Consider the following 23,301-nt stretch of genomic DNA (forward strand, 5'->3'; position numbering starts at 1 on the left):
CGAAGTACTATGCCACTCACTGCTTCTGTTCAAGCATTCGCAATGTGATGTTGACTCGTCAGTTGTCAATCTCTTGCGCAGTTATCTTGATCATGTTATGTTAACGTCAATGGCCATACGCCTTCTTTTTACATAAACTAGAAGAAAGGTGGTTAACCGAGGGGCCCGATTTTGTTATTAGTCATATCATAAGAAGCCAACAAACACTGACACCAAAGACAACATAGAGGAAATTACTTGTGCTTAATAAATGAAATAAAGAAACTATAGATTAATAGAAATTAAAGTGGATGAAAAAACAACTTGCCGCAGGTGGGGAACGATCCCAAAACCCTCGCAAATGAGAAGGTTGTGGGATCGTTCCCCACCTGCGGCAAGCTGTTTTCTCATCCACTTTCATTTCCATTAATTTATCGTTTATTTAATTTATTAAGGACAAGTAAGTTCCCCTATGTTGTCTTTGGTGTCAGTGTTTGTTGGCTTCTTATGATATTCTTTTTACATAGTAACTCCCGGCGTCCTCCAAGGATCAGTATTAGGACAACTCCTTTTTCAAATGTTTATTAGTGGCATCTACTTTTTAAAATTTTTATTAGTGGCATTCATCCCGTTATTCAGAACTATTCTTTCCTTCTATATGCCGATGACATCAAAATTTTAAAGAACATTCACACTGCTGATGGCTGTCGCGCCCTACAGTCGGACATGCTCTCCTTTTCTAAATAGTGCAAAGATAATAACCTCTCCTTGAATACAGCTAAGACCAAAGTGATGACTTTTACACGCAAAACAGCAAGTATTTCTTTTTCTTATTCTGTACATTCTATACCGTTAATTAATTATAAGTTAGTTAATTAATAAGTTAATTATTTACCTTTGATTTGAATAATTTTATCTTTATTCATCCGTAAGTTAATTACTGATCTTTGTGTACTTTTTGATACATCCTTGCACTTTTTTGCTCACACTAAACGCGTTGCTATGCGGTGTACGCGCTCTCTTGGCTCTGTTTGCAGTAGCGGGGGAATTCAAGTCTCCTACACTGTTACGCAAGTTATACACAACTATCTGTCTTCCTCAACTTGAATATGCGTCGTTCATCTGGAATGGCTTTTCCAGATCCAGCAGTGGCATTATCGATCGGGTCCAGAAAAGGTTTCTAAGTATATATCATCACCGCTTTGCAAACGTAGGACCTTGTTCTAACACTTCGTTTATTATCATTGCTCTTACTTCGATCCCGACGTAATCGCGCTAATCATCTGCTTCTCTTCAAACTCCATCACGGTATCCGCACCTGTCCCGAACTCCTCAGTTCTATAATGCTTCGTATTCCACGCGAGATCACCAGAGAGAGAGAGAGAGAGAGAGAGAGAGAGAGAGCGCTCGTTATTGAGAATGCAGAGTGTTTAGCCAGCGTATTTTCGCCTACGTGCTACTTTGCAGGGAATGGGACGAATGAGAAGAAATGCCCTAGAAGAAGGTGGGCATAAGAAAAAAGGAAAGTAAAATTTAAAAAACGGAGGTCGTGTAATTTTTTCAGTAGTAAGGTAAGTGTCCGATGCGACGCATGTAGATGGTAAATGCAAAATAAAAGAATCACAGTCTTGATGAGACGACGTGCGTGAGTCATAGTTTAAGTTCCTGCCTGTCACCAACAACACGCAACCTTCCACAGAATACACTTGTCTTTATAACGTGTACTTTCATTCTCTTGATATTTTTCACAACTCGCTGTCATCGTTCCTTTCCGAGCTTTGCCTTGTTGTGTCATAGTTTCATGCATTCTTAAACTGCCGTTCTCCTCCTTTTCCTTTTGTTTTTACATTGCGCTTTGTTGTATTTACTCCCCTCTTTTCAAAACTGTTCTTTTTATTCATTGCTTTCTGTAATTATATTCCACTGCAGTGTTCTTGTTTTTAGATTTTGATGTATATGTGCGCCTGCACTCAGACCTTAGGGTTGTTCCTGGGCACCTTAAATAAGCATGATTGATTGATTGATTGATTGATTGATTGATTGATTGATTGATTTATTGATTGATTGATTGATTGATTGATTGCAGTAGTAGCAGTGTGGTGATGGCTTACTGATTAATCATTTAAAAAGGCGGTTGCAAGTGTTGCTCTTCCAGAGCAACGCCGTTTAGGGCTCGCAAGTAGCTTGTTATTTTTCTTTATTGCAGTTCGCCTCTTTGAAACATTATCTTCGCTCTTTACACAAAACTACTGATCCAATGAAGTACTTTTAATTCTTAACCACAAATGAAAACGTGCAGAGGCAAAGGTCTCTTTGCGTTTACAATAAAACGTATTTGCTTTTTCCGTTGTTACTTGTAATTTTTCTTCGCATGGTTATCATTATGCAAAAAAAGTGAGGCATGCAGACAGGACACCAACTACCAACTAGCTCAGCTTTCTGTCGTTCTAAGCATGATTACCGTTGCGTCTTTTCTATCTTTCTAACAGACAAACATACTGCTTGAAGTCCCTATTCAGAGGGCCTTGACATGCACCGTAATATTGTTCGTGACATAGAGTACCAAATTTGTCACACGAACGATACAGTTCGAATACGAAGCTCAGGGACAGCTGAGCTACTGAATATGCAACCCGTGACTACACTTTTGTTTTTTGCTAAGTTACATTTCAACCACAAATAGTAATTCAACTATGCTATACACATTTCAATGGCACAGTCCATCTGGAAAACACATTTGCAGCTGGGAGCACAAAACAAACGGATAGTGTTCATTGAGAATGCCGTCGCAACAAATTTTTACCACGGTATGTTAAGCATCTTCAAACAATAAAAGAGTACATCATTCGAGCGTATTTTGCTACAGCCAAGTACAAAAAGAAAATAAAGAAAAAACAATCAGGTTAGTTGTTTTGCGGAGGCAACCGCAGTGCAGTGCCTGGAAAGTCTTTTGCGTGGTTTCAAGTGTGATTGAGCACTAGGGTACATAACTGAACTAACCAGCTACACGAGTGACTTTTATTCACGCATCACAAAGCTTACACGCTTAATTTGTGATACAGCTAGCGGGGTTCTAATCTTGTGATCGTGCTCGCTCTCTATGCCTATAGTGGACCCGCCGTGGTTAAATGTGGCGGTCACCAATCGGCATCCCTCTGTATTGCAGTCGTAGTTTCATCAAGATATTTGTGGACCCTACGGGTCGAACGCGGGCCCACTATAGCGGAGCAATTAATCGTCAAATTTCGTCAACAAGTTGCACACTCGTAAGCCTGGTGATGAGCACACGTTTGATTTTGGTGGATTATACGTACAAGGGTCGAGCGAGCTCTCTCAAACGCGACCACTACCGCTCGGATAGCGTTCTTTTTTATTATTATTTTACCTCTCAGAGCTATTTTATACGCATCCCCTTGAACAAACTACTTAGCGTATCTACTCAATTAAGTTCATCGTATTTTTTCATGTGCATTCTGTTAGCATCGGGTCATTGAAGGTCGCTAAAATGCTCCACTCCGTGTCGCACGGGTGGCACTTATTGCTTTAACATTTTCACATTTCCTCACGAGACAGTTACAAACAACTGTGTGCATGTCTACAACTAGTTTACCACAGTATCGACCATGTTTCATCGCACAACTTATATAGCTCGCTAAAATTAAACTTGTTCTTTCAAAGTGCGTGTTATTCTACTGCAACTTGAGCAGCTACAAGTGTCGGCTGGCCACTGCTCCGTTTTCTTTCATAATTCACACCTGCTAATGCCACGCCAATTTCGTACCGCGCCGGAAGTTGTACTCTCCTATTTGCGAGTTTGTGCAGCTAACCTTCTTTAAATAAATTATATTTAGCAGAGTTCGGTGCCTATAGGCGGCACCGGCTACTCCTTTTTCTCACGGAACAAGTGTGTAGTGAATATAACACAAGATAACGAGCCCGCAGTCAACAAACGAAAGGTGCCAGAAAAAAAAGTGAGACATTCAGGTGGCGTAAGGGCTCTGAGACAGTTCCCCCACACAAGTCACATGAACATTTTTGAACATAAAGTCATTCCATATAAATGTATAAGAAACAAATTACAACGCAGAAGAACGGTAAGTCAGCTCCCACACAATAAAAAATCACAACAGACGTCACATAAGACCATAGAACGGGAAGCCAGCCAACTTTCCTGGTTCGACTACAACAATTTATTCGTCATCCTTAAGCCCGAACTCTCATGTTGCGTGTTGATACGTTTAATAAAAGACACGGGGTCAGAATGCGTCGGACCACGAATATGCGTATATGCTGACTTCTCGTGATTGCCTCCCGCACGATTTACATGGGGCATCGTTATAGTTACGTTCCAGATGCAGTCCTTTCTTTGCGTCAAGTATACCCTGCCTGTATACCATGCAAATATACCCTACCTGAGGGGATTCCTATTTTCCTGATTTACATAAATTATAAGGTCAAATTTGCAATTCATATGCAAAATACGGCGAATGCATAGATTGTTACCTACAGGCGCTCCCAGCCTCGTAAAGTTTGCCAACCACCACCTGTCCCGAGAGCCGCGTTTTGAACGCAGCAGTGAGGTGAGGAGATGACTGAGCACCAATATATTTAGTGCTCAACAAAGCGAAGACGGCTCGGGTAGCCCGATAAGAGAGAGAGAGAAACACGCTTTAACGATATGCTGCAGATGCTAGCCTGGCTGTTCGCCTGACGTGCTACTCCAGGTTCTGTGTGATTATTTAATTATTTATTTTATTTAATATACCTTACAGGCCTCAAAGTGAGGCATTGAGTAAGCTGAGAAGTACATAGAAAATACAAAGAATATACGACAACTATAAAACCGTATGAGTTTACAAACTACAACTGCAAGTGCAACCGAGATGAAAAAGAATTATTTAGTTCACGATTCACTAGGGAAAAAAAGAAAACACAATATAATAACAAGGAATAAACCACACAAATTGTTTTCAGTGAAGTCGTGTAATTAACAAGACCAGAGTGTTAAGCAGTAATATTGATTAAAAAAAGGACAACAAGCTTACTAGCGCGACATTCCAAAGGAACGGTAAACATAGCGACAGAACGGTAATAATGCGACAAAAGCTATATTATTATTATATATACAGTGAGAAACACTGAACAGCCCATGTAGTGACACACACACACACTATATATATATATATATATATATATATATATATATATATATATATATATATATATATATATATATATATATATATATATATATATATATATATGTGTGTGTGTGTGTGTGTGTGTGTGTGTGTATGTGTGTATGTATATACGAAGTTTCGTTAAGGCTCGTTGTCCGCAATAACGTCAGCAGCGCTCTCGTGGCGCGTAACGCACAGGCGGTGCTTTGCCATGGGCCGAGAATGTGCTGTAGTGCCAAACTTGAGTCCCGTTGAAGGTGTAGTGCCGCGTTCAAAGACTCTTTCTCTGACGCGTAGCGGCAGCAGTCGCGCGGATGATGTTGCAGGTATTGAGACGTTACATTCAGAGCACATTGCCGGGTCCGTGAGTTGAATCTTACGCTTGAAGTAGTTTGTGTCGGCCACGTTCGGTGGTATGCGGTGAAGGTATGCCTGGTCTTGTCTAATGAGGCCTCGCGGCATGTAAAAGTCACACGATGGATCTGTTTTGTATAAGGGTCCGTACTGGTAGCTAGCATCTGTCCAGAGAGATCTCTGGAGATGCCCAGCGTGCGCAGATACCAATGTCGCAGCGTCTATTCTTGAGAAAGGAGCTGGGCAATTTCTCTAGAAGGGTCGATAATGACCATGGTTCCCCGAGCCCTTCTATCATATACCAATTTGCAAACGGTTACCCTAGTTATTACCTTTGCAACTGCATATAAGCTGATTAAAGTATATCTGTACCCATTTACATTGTATGTGTTATTTTTCACGGTGGATCAGTGGCTATGGCGTGGGGCTGCTGAGCACGAGGTCGCGGGCTCGAACCTGGACACGGTGGCCACATTTCGATGAGGGCGGGATACGGAAACGCTCGTCATGCATGAGCGTACGTTCAAGAACCCCAAGGGAGTCGTTTGACGCTGCACCCCTCGATTCAGCACTTGCTGTAAAAAAGTGCAACCGAGCATTAATCTTTTGAAAGAATTCATGCACCTACACCGTGCTGTTTCAAACGCGTTCATAGTTTATGCTACAAACGTAAAGCGCAAAGATCTGATGGCGGCCACGTGCATGTTTCACAGTTTGTTTTGCAACACTCTTAATCTCATCCACATATGTTCCGCTAAGTAAGTGGTACAAAGTTGCAAAGGTGCCCCGCATACAAGTAGAACCTACGTGTTATGAATATTCTACAGCGGCGGCTCTCCTGGGGGTCGAGCTTCTTGCGACTATTGCCGTAATTGTTCGATATCGTTTCACGTAAGTTTCCCAGAGTCAGTGGAACATTCTAATTCGGTTCCACAGTGTCTCCATCAACTGCGTGGAACACATTTGGAAATATGCTTCCCTTACTCAGTGGCACTTACGTGACTCAGAACAAGAGCTTGCACGACACGTCTAACGCGGCGAACGACGACGACGTTATCTCGTTCGCTGCTACGCAAGTGGCAGGAAGCCGGGATAGATTTACGATCTCGCATGACAATGCAGCGTGCCATTGCTACGAAGATGTGTGAAAAAATGTGCACCTCAGCGCCGTCCGGGAACAGCGTGAATCATTGCGCTGCGACGAATAGGTGTATGACGCGCCATCTTAAGTACTGCGTGCTCGGAAACAGGCTTTATTTATCCATGATAAACATTAGCACTCGAATAATGCAGGCACTGCTCCCCTCTTTCCGCCCTTTACGCAAACTCAGACCTCCTGGAGCGCAAGCATTCTGGACGCCACTTCGAAAGAGTTGGTGCAGTGTTCGTGCACCCTTTTCGGATAATACTGCCCAGACCCTGTGTCCATCTCGTGGAGATCGGGTTTCGTCCTTTTTGAATATCAAATCAGGGAAAGAAACAAATGTTCTGGTGTAACAGAGAGATGTATGTAGGTGGCACTATGTGCCAAACGTTTATTCATTTTTTGCCGCCAGTTTTCAAGAAAAAAAATTCTTTGTGTAGGACGCACCGTCGCCGACGACAAAGAAAATGAATGTGCCGCAGCTGATGACATTCACTCACTTTTTCATATTTTGCAGGCTCATGTAATCTCCATGTAAGACCGGAACTGACCATCAGTACAAGTAAATGCGCAGTTATAGTCTTCTTTTTTCTTTCGCACACGCAGTGAATATTTCCCGGGCTTATCACCGCAAGGAGATTAAATAAAGTACCTTGGTGTAAATTATGACGGGTGTCTTAATTGGCACCCGCACAATGGAATGATTATTTTGCTAGAAAAGGTGTTACAACTCGCCTTCCGCCAGGGCCTATTAGCGGTGCCTAAGTATGCCTAGCGTATTTAGGAGTGGCCTGGCATCAACCTGCCCAGTTTTACTGTGAGATAGGTTTCTACAAGGTGTGTTTCTATTGTGCTTCGAGTGACGCGAGAGCACAAGCTTCCGGTCGCCGACGAGAAGTCAATATCCGGAATGCTTGTGTGCGCGCGTGCTTGTGTGTGTGTGCGTGTGTGCGTGTGTGTGTGTTTGTGTGTTTGTGTGCGTGTGTGCGTGTGTGTGTGCGTGTGTGTGTGTTTGCGCGTGTGTGTGTGCTTGCGCGTGTGTGTGTGTGTGTGTGTGCGTGTGCGTGTGCGTGTGTGCGTGTGCGTGTGCGTGTGCGTGTGCGTGTGCGTGTGCGTGTGTTTGTGTGTGTGTGTGTGTGTGTGTGTGTGTGTGTGTGTGTGTTATCCACCGCAGAAAGGCACCTTTAACGGTATACCGAACGTACGCACGTAGTGTTCTGAAATTTGACTGCTCTTTATTTTCCGGGTCTCCTGCATACAAGCTTATTATATTAGTATGAAAGGCGTAGCGATTGTGCTTTGGCCAGCCAACATTACTGGAAAACACTGTATGGTATATCTGGATGAGATAATTCCATCCCTCTCACGTCAATTTCGCCTTCTGAGCATCCAATGCTTTTTAAAGCTTCAAGGTTCATCTTTCAGCCAGTCTAAGCCAGTATCCATCATACCGCCTCGTTTATCTTTTCCTGTTCATTGAACTCGATTTCATATACCACAGGTTATTTTTGTACAAACCCAGTTAATGCGAAAATTTGATATATACTTCCGAGTAATGATGATTCTGGCACTGTGAAAATAATATGCTATATTATTATTACGGTACTCTCGACAAGGGCTCAAGAAACGAGCCACCGCGAAAAAGACGATGAGGTGTCTAGATTCTTGGCGCGAGCGAGTGTGCAGCCTTGTGATCTGGCTCCAGTGTATATACCGTGTAAATAGTCTCTTTTGCCTGCGTCTTTTGACACGTAACAATACTTTCCCAAATAATGATAAGTTATTCGCGTACAGCACTCTAAACGAACTACCTCTAGTTCATGTAGCGACAATTTCAACAAACGTTGTCATTGCAACTGACGCATCAGAGTGTGCAAAAAAATGAGGCACAGCATATGTTTGTCTCTAAATTGTCTCTTATTTCTGGTTGCGAGATTTTATGCCTATTCCTTGCCTGAATTTCTAGCAGTTATTCTCGCCCTGCGTAAGTTAGGTGCTCATATACCACAGGTGCTATTGTCACAGATTCTCTATTTGCATGTTTATCACTTTCAGAGTCCAGTAACTTTCCTCTATTACGACTATTTAACTCTCTAATTGCTACTCGTTCGCAATGCATGCGATTGTTAAACTGCCTTCTGACGAGGGTATGTTTCTGAAGAAAATTGCGGAATCACTAACCAATGCCTTACTTGACGGCCGTTTTCTTCCTGTGATACCATTCTCCGCTTATTTCAATGGAGTTAGATTTCCCTCACGCACTCTTAGGAAAGTGCTGTCTCATCATCATCATCATCATCATCATCATCATCATGTTTTATGTCCAGTGCAGGACGAAGGCCTCCCCTTGCGATCTCCAATTACCCATGTCCCGCGCCAACCGATTCCAATGAATTTCCCAACACCACGGTAGCTGCTTCAGCTCAGTATCGACGCCTCCTCTATCCCCTGGTATAGTGAATCATACCTCCGAACTCATACCTACACAGGTCTGCTTTGAGACATTCACCCGTGTACATTTTCTGTAACGAGAAGGAAGCAGTAATCACTTCCTTTTGTCGTGCAGCTGCCTTATTATGCTAAGAAAAAGAATCCTCGAAATTACCAGAAACAAAATTGGCCTGGATCTGATGATTCTCGTTATCCTTTCGTTTGGAGCTTGGGCGCTCGGGTACACGCACAAGGATGTTTAATTACGCTGCCGTCGGGGAATATTATTTTTCAATACAAACGATTGGCCAGTTAAATTTGCTGCATTTGTTATTATTTTAGTACATTTCAACAGCATACGTCATTCCTTTTCACGCATCTGTCACATTGAACTTATCCTTCTTCGCGAGTTTGCTTGTGAAATTCACTTCCTATATAACATTAGTCCTTATAAACCTGTGTATTTGTCAATGCTCCGTAGTGGGTACGAGCAACACGTTCAGAGGATAGAAGAAGAAGACGAAGAAGAAGACGAAAGTAGCAGCTTCCCCGTCCTTGTCACCACGCCCTAGTCCGTGCTGCGTATTCATTTCTCCCAGGATCCTGACGTGTCAGAAGCCTCGCAGGTTCCTTCATGAGATCACGACTCGCAAGCTACTATTCCCGAGGTTCGGTAAGCAGCCTAGAAGCTAGCATATATTTCGCATTCTCATTGTTGGTGGGTGCCACTCGTCTTGCGCTTCCTTTTGTACGTTTAAGTAAGCTTCTTTACGACCAGAGCATCTCTTGTCATAATGCTCAAGCTACCGCTTACATTGCCGTCAACTCTAGGTCGGTTCGTGGAGATTATTTATTTATTTATTTATTTATTTATTTATTTATTTATTTATTTATTTATTTATTTATTTATTCACGATACAGCACAAGATGAGATGGCTCCGTCTGTAAAGGCGACATTATCGGTAGCCTGGCTCTCGGAGCCACCACACATACGGCAATACAGTTTCAGATAACAAGCAAAGCCGGAAAGCGATTCAACCCCGAGCTGAACTTGGGGAAAGAGACTTTCAGAGCAAGTTGTGGGCGTGAGAATGGCGTATATGAACCGTGTAATTTATTCTCAGAGGCACGCAACGGCTCAAACTACAGCGCCTCGAAACTCTAGCTGTCGCGAGGGAAGAATGCGAAAACGCTCCCCTTACCACCGGTACCATGGTGAGGTGGTACTGCACGGTGGTACGGCACTTGTACACGTTACAGAAAAAAAGTAACCGATTGGAATTATACAGTTACTTTACCCAAATATTGCTTAATTGCAGTGACTAATGGCTCCTACAAGAAAGTCATTAAGGAATTACGAAATAGTAATCGATTACTTTCGGGTTGCTTTCGTCCCAATTTTTGTTGGCGTTGCACAAATAGAGTAAATCAAACGAGCTGACCTGGCTATATTAATGCGTCCCCTGCAGCCATCCACACGTTGTTTATCTTCACTAGCAATTGCTTTTAAACATTTTTTGTCGGTCACCTTCCCTTGTTTTCGCATGAAGACATAGCAGCGACTTCGAAAACTCTCTAAATTAGTGCTCTAGAAGAAGCGGCGATGTGGTATCATATCTTGAGCACAAGAGTGCGGTTACTAAATGTCGTGATGCTCACGTTTGGATCGTCTATGAAGTGCAGGGCTTCATTGTTGCTTGGACTCGGAGAAGGCACTCCCGGTAGTCTCAATGAAAACCTGAAAAAGAAATAGCGCTAAGGTCATTTCCGAAGTTCGCTATCGAGTCATAGCATCATCTGTTGAAGTTTGCGAGGCTGCTGCGGGACTCGGCCGCGGGCGTTTTACCGTAGTTCCCATCAAATTCAAGTGCTCAAAACTTCGTCGCCTGTTACATCTTGTCTCGCCAATAATGTAACTGGTTGTATGTAAATGGTCACTGAAAAACAAAGTTATTACAGTGAGCATTACCGAGTAAAAGAAGTTTTCGATGAATTAGAACATTACTTAAAACCGCAATGAAAGCGTAATTCATTACAAGTAATATATTACGTGTAGTTCGTTGCGTATAAGTCTGGGTGGTACCAGCAGTACCGATGCCACTAGGAGCACCGGTGCCACATGTTGGTAACACAGGTAGCGATTCCACCACGAGCACCGGGACCATAGAGTTTCTCACTATATCACCTAGGGGAAAATCTGGCGCCACCGTCTATGGGAGTTTTTTAAGGGGCGCCGTGCCGTCATGGGAATGATGGTATATGTGCCTGCGAGGCTTGTGTCGGCTGGTGTTGTAAGAGGCTTCGTCTAAAACGTAGGTATGGCTACACAAATAACGCGTTCTTAAAGTAAAATCTTCATGAAATGGTTCCATTGACGCAAATTACACCTTTACTCACCTACAATGCATGACGAAGTGAAGAAAAGCAAGAACAGACGACAAACTGTTTCAAAGCGAGCGCGAATCTTGTCGTCTGTCCTCCAACTTTAGCGGCCCGCTGATACTCTTTACGTATCATATAATTGTGCTCACGGATTGAAATAGGACACGGAGCATTTAGTACAACCCTACATATGTGCAAAGTACGCGAGAGCACAATGTCATGTCGCTAGGAATTTGGTCACCAAAGGTGACGAGGACTCCAATGTAAGTGTACGCGCCAGAATTACGTCGATGTGACACGAACTGCAGCCGGTTGAAGCGAATGTTTGCGCATTACTTAGCCCTAAATTGACGCGTTTCATTCCGTGAGCACTGTACATGCAATAACAAGTTCTCATACTTAAACAAAACATGTTTTTGTGTAATAATAAAGCTAAAACAGCTTTTTACGTGCAGTTTTAGTAGAAAATGAGTCATTGTGACAGACGGAACGGTGCTTGTCTGGCTCTTCGAGAACGATGCCAATCCGAAGTCAAAATATACCGGCATTCCCACGCATACCACAGCGCAGCAGCGCCAGATTTCCCTCTAGGTAATATAGTGAGAAACTCTATGCCCGGGACCACTGGTATCAGATCTTCGGGATCGGGGCACATTATTATACGGCACTATCTTTGGCATCGGCGCACGATAGAAGCTAGGGCCATAACCAACGCAAAATAACGGGGGATAAAAAAATAATTTAATTCTGGAGTTTTAGGTGCGAAAACCGCAATTTGATCATGAGGCACGCTGTAGTGGAAGACTCCCGAATAGATTTGACCACCTGGCGTTCTTTAACGTGCACCCAATGCACGATACACGGGAGTCTGTGCATTTCGCCCGCATCGAAATGTAGTCGCCACTGCCGCGATTTGATACCGCGCCCTCGGGCTTATCAGCGCTAGCCATAGCCGCTAAGCCACCACGAAGGGTGAAAACAAAGGTGGTGAGGAGGGGGCGGATAACCGGTGAAGAAAGATTTGTTTTTAAAACTAAATACAATCTCTACACAGCGCATAATTTGCAATGCAAATTCAACACCATACAATGGAGTAGTATCCTTATACGCAATACACAACGAGATTTAGAATGCACACATTAAGTATTTGCACATAAGCTAAGATAATAAGCAGACCATTTTAAAATCGGTTAACGTTCTACCAAATATAGTTGCTTTGCACATTTTCTAAAATAAACCAATAATGTTTATTTATCTATTAAATTTCAATTTGTAATACTACAATAATTATTTACGGAAAACACGGGAAATGCGGGAGATGGAAATGCAAAACGAGAATAAGATGAATGCAGGATCGAACGTTTTGACAGGTACTTGTCTTCTTCAAAGTCTGCATATGCTCTCCGGGGCGCATTATATACAGGTACGTTTATTCATTTAGGAGGTTTGAAGTTTGCCATTCGAGCAGTTGTTTGCCATGGGTCTAATTGTGGGCTTTCGGAAATTTGAGTACGTAATTTAGTAATGGTATATAGTCGATGTATACGAACGAAAAAAATATATATAAATCTGGGTTACCCTTAATTTGCGAAAATATTACTTTTGATCAGCGCAGCTTGTATAAACCTTGAAGGGATAACATCCCGAGGTGCTAAGTGGATTCAGAAATCAGTTTTTATTGCATTACTGGGGCATCTTTATGCATCTTTGTGCTGAATGTATACAGAAAGCCCTTCCTTAATTGTATTTCCCTTGTTCAGCTCTGCAGGCTGCTGCCAAGTCCACGCGAAACAGATCCGCCTCCAAAGCCTGCTTCCATTGTCCCCGGTCTGTTCTTGTTGGCCTTCGTGGCCAGCGTGTCCCTACTCATAGTGTTTGCACGCTTCTTCTTGGGTGCGGGCAGCATGTACTGCAACACGGCGGCCTGCGGCGAGTTCGCTCGCCTTCTGAAGAGCTCGATCAACCATTCTATTGACCCGTGCGACAGCTTCGGCTCCTTCGTCTGCCACGGCTGGCGTCGGCAAAACCCGTACTCGGTTCGTGAAAAGCACTACCGCGCCACGCTAGTCTACATCTCTCGCCTCACCGACTCAGAGCAGATTCCGCTAGCCGGCCAGAGCGCGCTGCAGCAAGTCGCCGCTCTCTACCGCAGCTGCAGTGAGCAAACCGGCTTTGGACGCGACCACACTCTGCTGGTCAAGTCCTGGCTCGTCGACGCTGGCGTCGTGTGGCCCGTGTGGCCCACCAATCCTAGCGTCCTTGATACACTCGCTTACCTCGCGCTCAACCTCGGCTGGTCCAGCGTGATCGACATCGAGGTCGAGAGACCAGGCCGGCAGAGTGCCGTCATCACCCTCAAACGCTCGCTCAGCTTCCTCTTGATAAGCAGCCATAATTTGTCAGCACCTCACCAGCGCAGGCTGTTTAAAACACTGAGACTTGCCTTTCATCCGAAAGACGATACGACGCGCTCTCGTTTAGTGACGTTCGCAGACATCGCCCGTATCGAGAGAGATATGGCAACCGACCTCATCAGTGCCTCAACTCATCGCCAGCAGTTGTCACTGGGAGAAGCACAACTCTACCGAAGCCCCGGCGAGTGGAACGCCACCGTCGCCCGTCACACGCGCACTGGCGCCGCTGTCTCATTCCGAAGCACGCACCCTCTCTTCTTCTTGGAATTTGCGCGTCTGTGGCGCCAACACGGCGAAAAAGAGGTGCATCTGCTTGTGTCCTGGTACGCGGTGCGGTTCGCAGCCTACTTCGCGCACGCGAGTCTGGCGAATAGCTACAGCGAGAACGAAGATGAGTTTCACCGGGACAGTTTCTGCATAGTCTTGCTGTACGCAACTCTGGGCGATATTGTGTTTGCCTCCTACAGCACTCTGGTGTTCTCTGGTCCCGTGCGTCAAGATGTGAAGACCTTAGTGCTGTCAGTGCGCGAGACATTTACGCAACTCCTGAGCGCGGACTCTAAATTCAGCACTAGAGTGTCTGCGTTAGCTGGTTGGAGCTTGGTCGACCACGTCTTCGCCATACTAGACTATAAACGAGGGGACAGCGAACTCGCCCATGCGCCGCTGCCAGGACTGCCGGACTTCGGAGGCGTGTTCGCCATCAATTGGCGCTCGGCCATACGTTCCTTGCAGCGAGCTGAGAAGCCTCTGAGGCGTTCACTCTTCCCCGAGACGCTCAATCGCGCAAGCCTCTTCGAGATCATTCCCGAACTCCGTGACTTCGTGCTTTTGCCTTGGGCGCTCGCTTTCCCGGTGTATGACGCGGCAGCCACTGCCGCCATAAAGTACGGTGCCCTAGGCAGTCACGTGGCACAAGCGTCAGCACGCATCTTTCTCGCCACACTCTTTGGTAACGACACTGATATGTCCGATGAACTAGGCCAGTTTCTGATCGATTTGCGTGATTGCCTTCAGCAAGACGCAGCGCTGCCGTCTCCGCCCGCTGCTCTCAAACTCACGGAAGAGCTGTTTGCGCTGTCCTCTCTGGTGGAAGCCTTCTTTTCAGCCGACAAGAAGGACAATCGAATGCTGCATGATCTACCGGCCTTGTCCTCGACGCAATTGTTCTTTGCTACCTGGTGTTTGATGCGCTGCACGGGTTCTCAGTCGGCAGGTGACAACGTGGATCCATGTTCTCCTGCTCTGCGCCACGTTAAGGCTTTCTCCGACGCCTTCGAGTGCGCTAAGGACACCGGCCTCAACCCAGCTCGCCGCTGCGAACTTTTCTGACATCTTACAAAAATTATGATCAATTAGAAAACGCGTGTCGAATTGCTGTCCTGAATATAGATAATGCTACATGGACGACAACTAAAGAAAAGGGACGTAGACGTTTCCTGTCCAGAAATGAGCACCAAAAGGAACATATTGAATGATATGATAAACCACAGCATCATGATAAATTGGGATAAGCTGAACAGTACGCGATAGTCCATACCCATTCCACTCTATGGTGTATCAAGGTCCAATGTACTCGCGTCCTGCTTTTCTTCTTTTCACACGGTTATTTCTTTTTTTTTTGCTGCGTCTTGCAGATTATTAAGCACTTGATATGCACAATGCGAAAATATGGCACCTGGTGTCGTGGACAAATCAAATTGTGGAATCTCAGTGTTCTGTAAAATGTTTTCCGTCAATCCACCACTGTACGCTTGCTGGTGTTTAATGCTGGCTCGGTTGTCTCTTCTGAAAGCGAAATGTTATACCCCTTTGTTTTTCTTGAACGAAGTTTGACGAGTCCGGGGAGGCATCTACGTAGCATGTCTGTTACTGGTGCAAGTCAGCGACCTCGAGATCTTTACAGCGAAGCTGCTTATGGCTAGGCTTCCATGCATTTTTGTTCTCCGTGAACAAAAAATATCACTGGCTCATACCCCCTAAGCATTCATACTCCCCTAGCAAGAAAAAAATGCAATGGCTCACAGCCCTGTAAGGAAGAGGCTGCAAGCACTCGGCAAAGTGAAGCGAACAGTGCTTAAATTCTTTCTAATCACTCATACAACATACAGAAAAGCATGTCGAAAACTGTCATCAATGGCTCATACCGCCGTGAGCAATCGCTCATACCCCCGCAAGCAAGCAAAAAATGCAATGACTTATAATTCCGTAAGGTTCATGGCTATTCACTTTGCGTGAATTAGCTGCGATGAAACTAACCCTGTTGTCGTCGTCGGCGATTTCAATGTGGATGTGCCGGTACCAAAAAAAGTGCGGTTTACGCGTTCCGTGTTGCAGACATAACCCTTGCGATGCCACACCGTTCCGGCCCAAGCGACCACCCAGCGTCGTACGTGCATCGATTTGACATCGTCAAAGAATGTGATTACAGTTGCGAGTGAAATAATGACCACCAATCAAGGCAATAAATGAGCGGGCGTACCTTTCGTCACGATGACCACCCATCAAGACAACGAGTTTCTACCCTTGTTCAAAATTATGCGTCAACTCCGTTCTTGTGCTAAACAGCTTCGCTAGTCAACCACCTTCACAGAATGTAATGGCACATAATTTTTTAAGGAGCTTGTCAAGACGACCTAAAGCCAGCAAATTTTTCAATAATATTTTATACTGCTGAATTGCTGAGTATAACTGAGCATGCCGTGGTTCACTAATACCTTAGAAAATAGCAACTATCTGACTACCCGGAACGTGTTCCGGCGCTCTATTCTGATAATGACTAGTTATTTATTGCGTTTTACTAGGCAGAAGCAAAAATGCAGCAGAGATTCGAATATTTCTGCCAAGTCAACGTACATTTTAACGCTGCATGCGTATGCAGCCATGGTGCTTCGACTTGATGAAAGGGTAAGGAGAAGGAAAAGAAAATGTAAAATCGTAACTTATGCTCTTTCAGACCATAAACCGATCATAACAAAAGACACGGAGGTTAACAAAGATCGAGTCCAGCAGTCTTTGCTTTGGTTTCTGTGTTGCCTTTGGTTATTTATTTAGTTTCTGTTAATCAAGTAGCAGTACCATGGGAGGCGCGTCGGGCCAGTATGTTTTATGCCGACATTAACAGTTATATCAAGTTTGGTATCATTACCGCGTTACTGGAACCGAAGATTGGTTCACAATGCCGGCACGTAAGCATAATTCATTACAGGATAGAGGGTATGTGTACTGAGGGCATACTTTCGCATCTGCTAGCGGTACATAATAAGTGAAGTAAACGTTACTGCACACCCATGAGCAGCTGTACAACTTTCAAAACATCGTTCCCTGCTCTGCTGCGTTGACACATGTAGTTGGACAGGTGGAACCACTGTTGTAACACACGAATGAAAGTTTGTGGGTGGTGTGAGCATCGCAGTGGGAGCATGTAGCTTCGTGGCCGGGAATCGAACCTAGGACCTAGCGCTCAAGAGAAAAACGCCATAGCAAGAGCGCCATCCAGATGGATCTAGCATGGATCAGGGCAGAAAGTTGGGCTACGCGGATACTTGACATTCTTCGTGTCTGCAGCCCTGATAAAAAGAAACGGAATGAAATAGGACAAAAGCAACCGAGGAGCCAACGTAACAATGGCAAAATTTTTAATTTTGTCGAGATATCCCAAAAAAATCTTCGCCCTTTTATGCATTTTGTCATGCCCTTAAGCTTTTTTAGATGTATAACTAAGTTTACATCGTTCATTACACTACATCTTCCATTTGTATGTATTGTCAGTATTTTTATGCCCTATAGACTTGTATATAGTAGATCATTCTTTTCTTTTATTTAATTTTTCTGTGTTACATTTTTCATTGTGTTTGTTTTACCTAGCTTCCTCAACTTTCATACGACTCTTCCTTGCTATTATTAACCGAGGGTCCCGTTGCTTTGGGACCCTCGTCTGTATATTCACTCTGAGCCATTGATTGGATTTAAAGAATAATAAACTGAAACTGAAGCAGCTTTAGGACCACCCGCTTAATTACTAATCTCCCGTGCACAAGCGCCGTGGCTCGGGAACAAAAACAAGTCGGCGTTTTTTTCTACATTGTTCTTTATCTTCTTCGGTCTTAAATTTATTTCATCATTTATGTAATAGCACAGATTGTGGTTCTTTAAGAATGTTCACCTGAAGGGCTATGCGAGAGACTTGCATTCGAACGTCATGGTAAGATTTTTAGCGGACACAGTAATACTGTGTAGCGATCTTGTAACGCTGCCTTTTCAAATGCTATTCCTTTTCGTGCTCCGTCTGTATTATCAAGAGGATCACTCGCATTATCAACAGCATCAGTTGGCCGTGAGCAGTGGGTAATAGGAGTGGCATAGAATTGAGCGGAAGGCATCACTACAATGTCGCGGCTCTACATTTGAAATCGGCAGCGCGTATGTCAACACTACCACTTAATTTGCCAGGAAAATACGACAGAAAAGAGGCGTTTTCCATTAATAATGCTTCTCGAGCCGCTGAAACAACATTTATTCAAGAAAAAGAAACCCTTGTTGTAGACAATTTGCATAACTTTATTGTGGTTTCTAGAAAGAATTCATTTATGACAAGTTGGAATAACGACATGCCTGACAGCAATTACGCTTATCGATAAGGTGAGAGTAAGCAAGCATTGCTGTATGTGATAAATTGTTCTCCCCCGAGAACTTTTAAAAAAAGCAAGAAATCAAAATCACGTCTTATTTCCATGTGAACCGTGTTAAAGATAATTTTTAGAGGACAAATGACCATGGCTTAGCCATCTAGTGACACGGCGTCTAATGACGATGTGTCGCAGCTCCCGTGTCACCAGATTGATCTCAGTCGATGGTCACGTCCCGATAAGCGCCCTCGCCAACGTTTCTAAGCGTTTCTAAACACATATCCAGTGGCACATACCCAGAGGCCTATCCAAGTTGTCTATTTCGGTACATACACACTGTCCATAGTCTTCTCAGCAAGAGACAGTAGCCAGCACATTCATACATACATGAATGTACATGAATGCATACATACATACATACATACATACATACATACATACATACATACATACATACATACATACATACATACATACATACATACATACATACATACATACATACATACATACATACATACATGCATGCATACATGCATGCATGCATACATACATACATACATACATACATACATACATACATGTATGTAGACAACTTCGGTCACTGGGCATGTGCTGGCTACTGTCTCTTGCTGAGAAGACTATGGACAGTGTGTATGTGCCCATTCTTGGTCAGCCCCCAGAATAGCATGTGCCGTGGCGACAAAATAGTTAGGAAGCGTACATCTCTCATCAGCGCTGTCATTTCCTCGACAAGCAACACGCCCCACCTTCATCCTTTGGACGCAAACAACAAACAGCCAAAAGCGACGACGCTGCCGGTCGTGTCATCCGTTTTACTATTGCTACGGAAGCTTCCTGTCATCTAGATTCCAACATTGCATGGACCTACGTGCTTTTTGGAGTGGCTGGACTGGCTGGACTGGCTGGACTGGCTGGAGTACACTGATTTTCCACACACCCTCCTACTTCCGTTCCAAGCTGTCACATTTGTTGGACAGCATTTCGAGTGATATCACTCGTGTCTGTTCCCGTATACCTATGCGTCAGACCACTCTGTCAGCTGAATTCTGGTCTGCCTCTTGCACAAACTTGTGTTTCCACAGATACACATTCAATTTCACTGTGAGGGAGCTATGACAGAACAGCAAACGCATTTCGGTGAAATTAAATTTTGATGAGACTACGTGACAAGCCTACGCAAGCAATAGTCGTCAGCGTTCCACACTGGTAAACTTGCATTAAACACAAGTACTTTCTGTTCACCATTGAAGTATGAACAGTTCAATTAACTTGCCACGGAGTGCCGCCGACCATACACATTTTAATGCGGACAAAAGAGATGTTTCATGCAGTGATTCCCTGAATTGCGCAGCCAAGCATAATTTATTGAACTGTCCGCCCACTTCAATATTGAAGCATAAAGCCTATGGAGCGCAATTCCTATAGAAGAGGCAATGAACGTCTGCAACTTTAAATGTTTTTAAATGGAAACAAATGTAATATGTAATAGCTTAGGTTCTCCACTGAAATGACTGTATACAGGATTCCCCGAGAGTGTGTTATTACAGGAATATGGATGGTTATTTTGAGGATGATTGAGCTGTGACCGTATTGAAGTGTGCAGCTGTTTTATTGGCTCTGGCGGCGCGGGTTTTTGCTAAAGAAAACGTAGCAGCAGTGGTGTGTCTATGTTACTCAAAGCGGCACTATCATGCTCCCCTTTACCTTTGGTTGTCAAAGTTTGTGTTATGTTCATTAAGAAAAAAATTACAATCACTACAAGCGGCAGCCTTTCAACATGCATCATAAAGCATGATGTGAGCATTATTCAAACGGTTTATCCACGCTTCTTTAAAAAATGTAAAGCACAGTTATTATGAAAACCAAATTCAACAATGCGGTAATAATACTAAAAAAATGTCAGTTGGTAAATGAATGTTTAAATAATTCTGATTGGCATGACACGATTATATCACTTTCCATAAATGATGCGATCATAACATCACCGAATGAGATAAGTAATGCCTTCAGTGATTGCATTTCGACAGATACTACCCTCCCTAACAGTCCTGATATTCTCCTTCACCTGCCAACCACAAGCTTTTTTACTTCACCCCACTAACCATGACGAAACTGAATCCGACATTGTAATTTTAAAGTCAACTGGCCTTGGTCTGGATAGTATCTCCGCAAAGCACATCAAGTTAGTTCATTCTAGAATCTCACCCATTTTAACCCAGATATTTAACCTTTCTTTCAGTACTGGCGTTTTTCCCTGGCCAACTGAACGCTGCGAAGGCCATACCTGCCTGGAAAAAACGATGACAAAACTTCATCTGAAAATAGCCGCCCGATTTCGGTTTCTCGCTTCCTTGCCAACGTTCTAACAAATTGGTAGGAACAGGACTAAACAAGTTTCACACGAACTTTAACATACTAACTTCTCAGTTTGGACTCCGCTCAGGGTTCGTCTACGGACATTGCCATCGCATATATTCCACAGATAATATTAAGTCTTACACTGATCATGGCGATATTTCAGCTTCTGTATTTAGAGATTTGTCTTGGGCTTTTGGTTCTATTCACCATAACATTTTTTTTAAAGCTTGATTGTTACGGTATTGTTCGGCCACCACTATCATTAGTAAAAGTTTTTTGTCTAATAGACTGCAGCTTGTCGTTGATTGTTTTCCTAATCCCTCATGTATTATTGAAGGTGTTACCCAAGGATCTATTTTAGGAACACTTTTGTTTTTAACATGCGTTAATGACTTGCCTTATTGCCTTTCTCGCTCAAACAGTATTTTGTATGCAGACGACACAACCATCTTTGCTCACAGCTCTGACCTCAATGTTCTAATTTCTTATTTACAAGCAGATTGAAACTCCCTGGTGCAGTAGTGTGCAGCAAACGGCATATATCAATTAACGTTTCCCAATTGGCTTTTATGCTTATTCATTCACCAGACAGGAAAACTTTACCTCCTTGACTTTTCATCAACAACCAGGCTATTACTTTATTCGATCATGTTACTTTTCTCAAAGTCATTGTTTACACCCATCTTAGGCTTCATGAACACATTTCTTCAGTTTGCATTAAAATATCGTATGTCATAGTTTCTCTCCTTGAAACCAGATTCTACTTCCAACTCCACGTACTCGCAACATTATATTACGCCTTTATACACAACCATATAAACTACTGCACCTTATCATGGGGTCATACATACGCCGTTCACCTCTCCCCACTGATTAAACTCCAGAAACAAGCCTTTCCCATAATTAAATTCACTCCTCAGCTTTCAACTACTTTCCTCATTTTTGCTGATCTGAATATATTGCGTTTGCTTAGCTTTTATTTTCATAATATAGGCAATATATCCTTTAAAATTTGTAACCATGTCCTCATTTTCGACAGTTTCCCACAACATTTGCTCTCTAATCCTAATTCCACTCGCTTCGCTACCCATCGTATCTTGCTCTTGCTTATTATCCGTATATTAGGGTAGATCGACTTTGCTTTTGTTCTTCGGTATCATTTTGGAATAGTTTACACACACACACACATATGAAATCTGTAGCTTCCTTCAAATGTTTAAAAAGAATCTGAGACAACCTGTTTTAAAATATCATATAATCACATCTGCCGGTGAACGTTATTGATGAACTTATATATGTATTTCCTTTTTCTAATATACCGGGTGTTTCAGCGAACACTCAACATTCTTTAGAGATTGCCTGTGGCAGATAGCATAATTCAAGTTCGTGAACTGGTCTATTCGAAGACGCCGACATTACTAGCCCTAAAAGATTGAAGTTCATAATCAACTAATCAACAAAAATTCATTAATTATGTTTTAACTAATTACCTTATGGCCCATATTGCAATTTACTCATTCTAGCCGGTGAGTTCTAGCCGTGGAGGCGGATCCTCAGGATTCTCAGGATGACACCAGTTTCAATATATTAATTACCGAACTTTGCGGAGAAATGCATTGGCGTTCCATTTACGTTTGTGCTTGAATGCATAAAAACGACGTTTTGTTAAAAAAAGAAGTAAGTCGAAGCCACAATCTGATAAGGAGCCATATAGTGCGGGACTACGGATTAATTTTGACTACGTGGGGTGCTTTAACATGAACCTAAATCTAAGTACATGAGCGTTCTTGCAGTCCGCCCCCATCGGAATGCGGCCGCCGCGGATCGCATCGAACCAGCGACCTATAGCTCGGCAGCGCAACGCATAGCCACTGAACTACCTACCGCGGTGGGGTAGGTAAAACATATCTGCTTTTTAACACCGCAACGCAATTCTTAAAGCATGGGGCTTGAGTCATTTCCACGTATCTCTAAACGCAACAGAATTGCCTTCCTTTGTCTAGCGTAGCGATAATGTTGCTATGGAAACGCTGTCTTGCGAAGACTGTGTTATAAAGCACTCTTGCATTAGGCCGATCGCGAGTAACATTCTACCATGTAATGAAGTCTATCCGGGGTCATTACTGTGTTTCGCAGCGCACGCTGTGCATGAAGCATGAATCACTGCGAATGTGTCTACCACATGTCTCACTTTTTATTGGAAGTTGTGTCACGCCACAACTACAAATCCCGGACTCGCGCGACAGAATTCGAGATCTCTATGACTTAGTCGGAGCTGTGTTAGATGACTCAAACCCCAATATTAAGCATTCCGTACGTTATTCTCGATGTCTACGCCTTCTGAACGTTTGAATGTTATATTGTCTACAGTGTGCAGTAACACACCGACGTGTTGTAACATGAACGCA

The 23,301-nt window shown here is 43.5% G+C and overlaps 1 long non-coding RNA gene across 6 annotated transcripts in view; it reads right to left on the reverse strand.

Annotated features, from left to right (window-relative positions):
• LOC126531513 (uncharacterized) overlaps positions 1-23,301 on the reverse strand; it is a 219,022-nt gene that overhangs the window by 125,371 nt on the left and 70,350 nt on the right. For all 6 annotated transcript variants that reach the window (XR_011894827.1, XR_011894825.1, XR_011894826.1 and 3 more), the window contains exon 2: positions 10,747-10,825. This is a non-coding gene — a long non-coding RNA (uncharacterized lncRNA). The remainder of the gene's footprint in view (positions 1-10,746; positions 10,826-23,301) is intronic.

Source organism: Dermacentor andersoni, chromosome 5, assembly GCF_023375885.2.
Source record: "Dermacentor andersoni chromosome 5, qqDerAnde1_hic_scaffold, whole genome shotgun sequence".
In the NCBI taxonomy this organism is placed as follows: Eukaryota; Metazoa; Arthropoda; class Arachnida; order Ixodida; family Ixodidae; genus Dermacentor; species Dermacentor andersoni.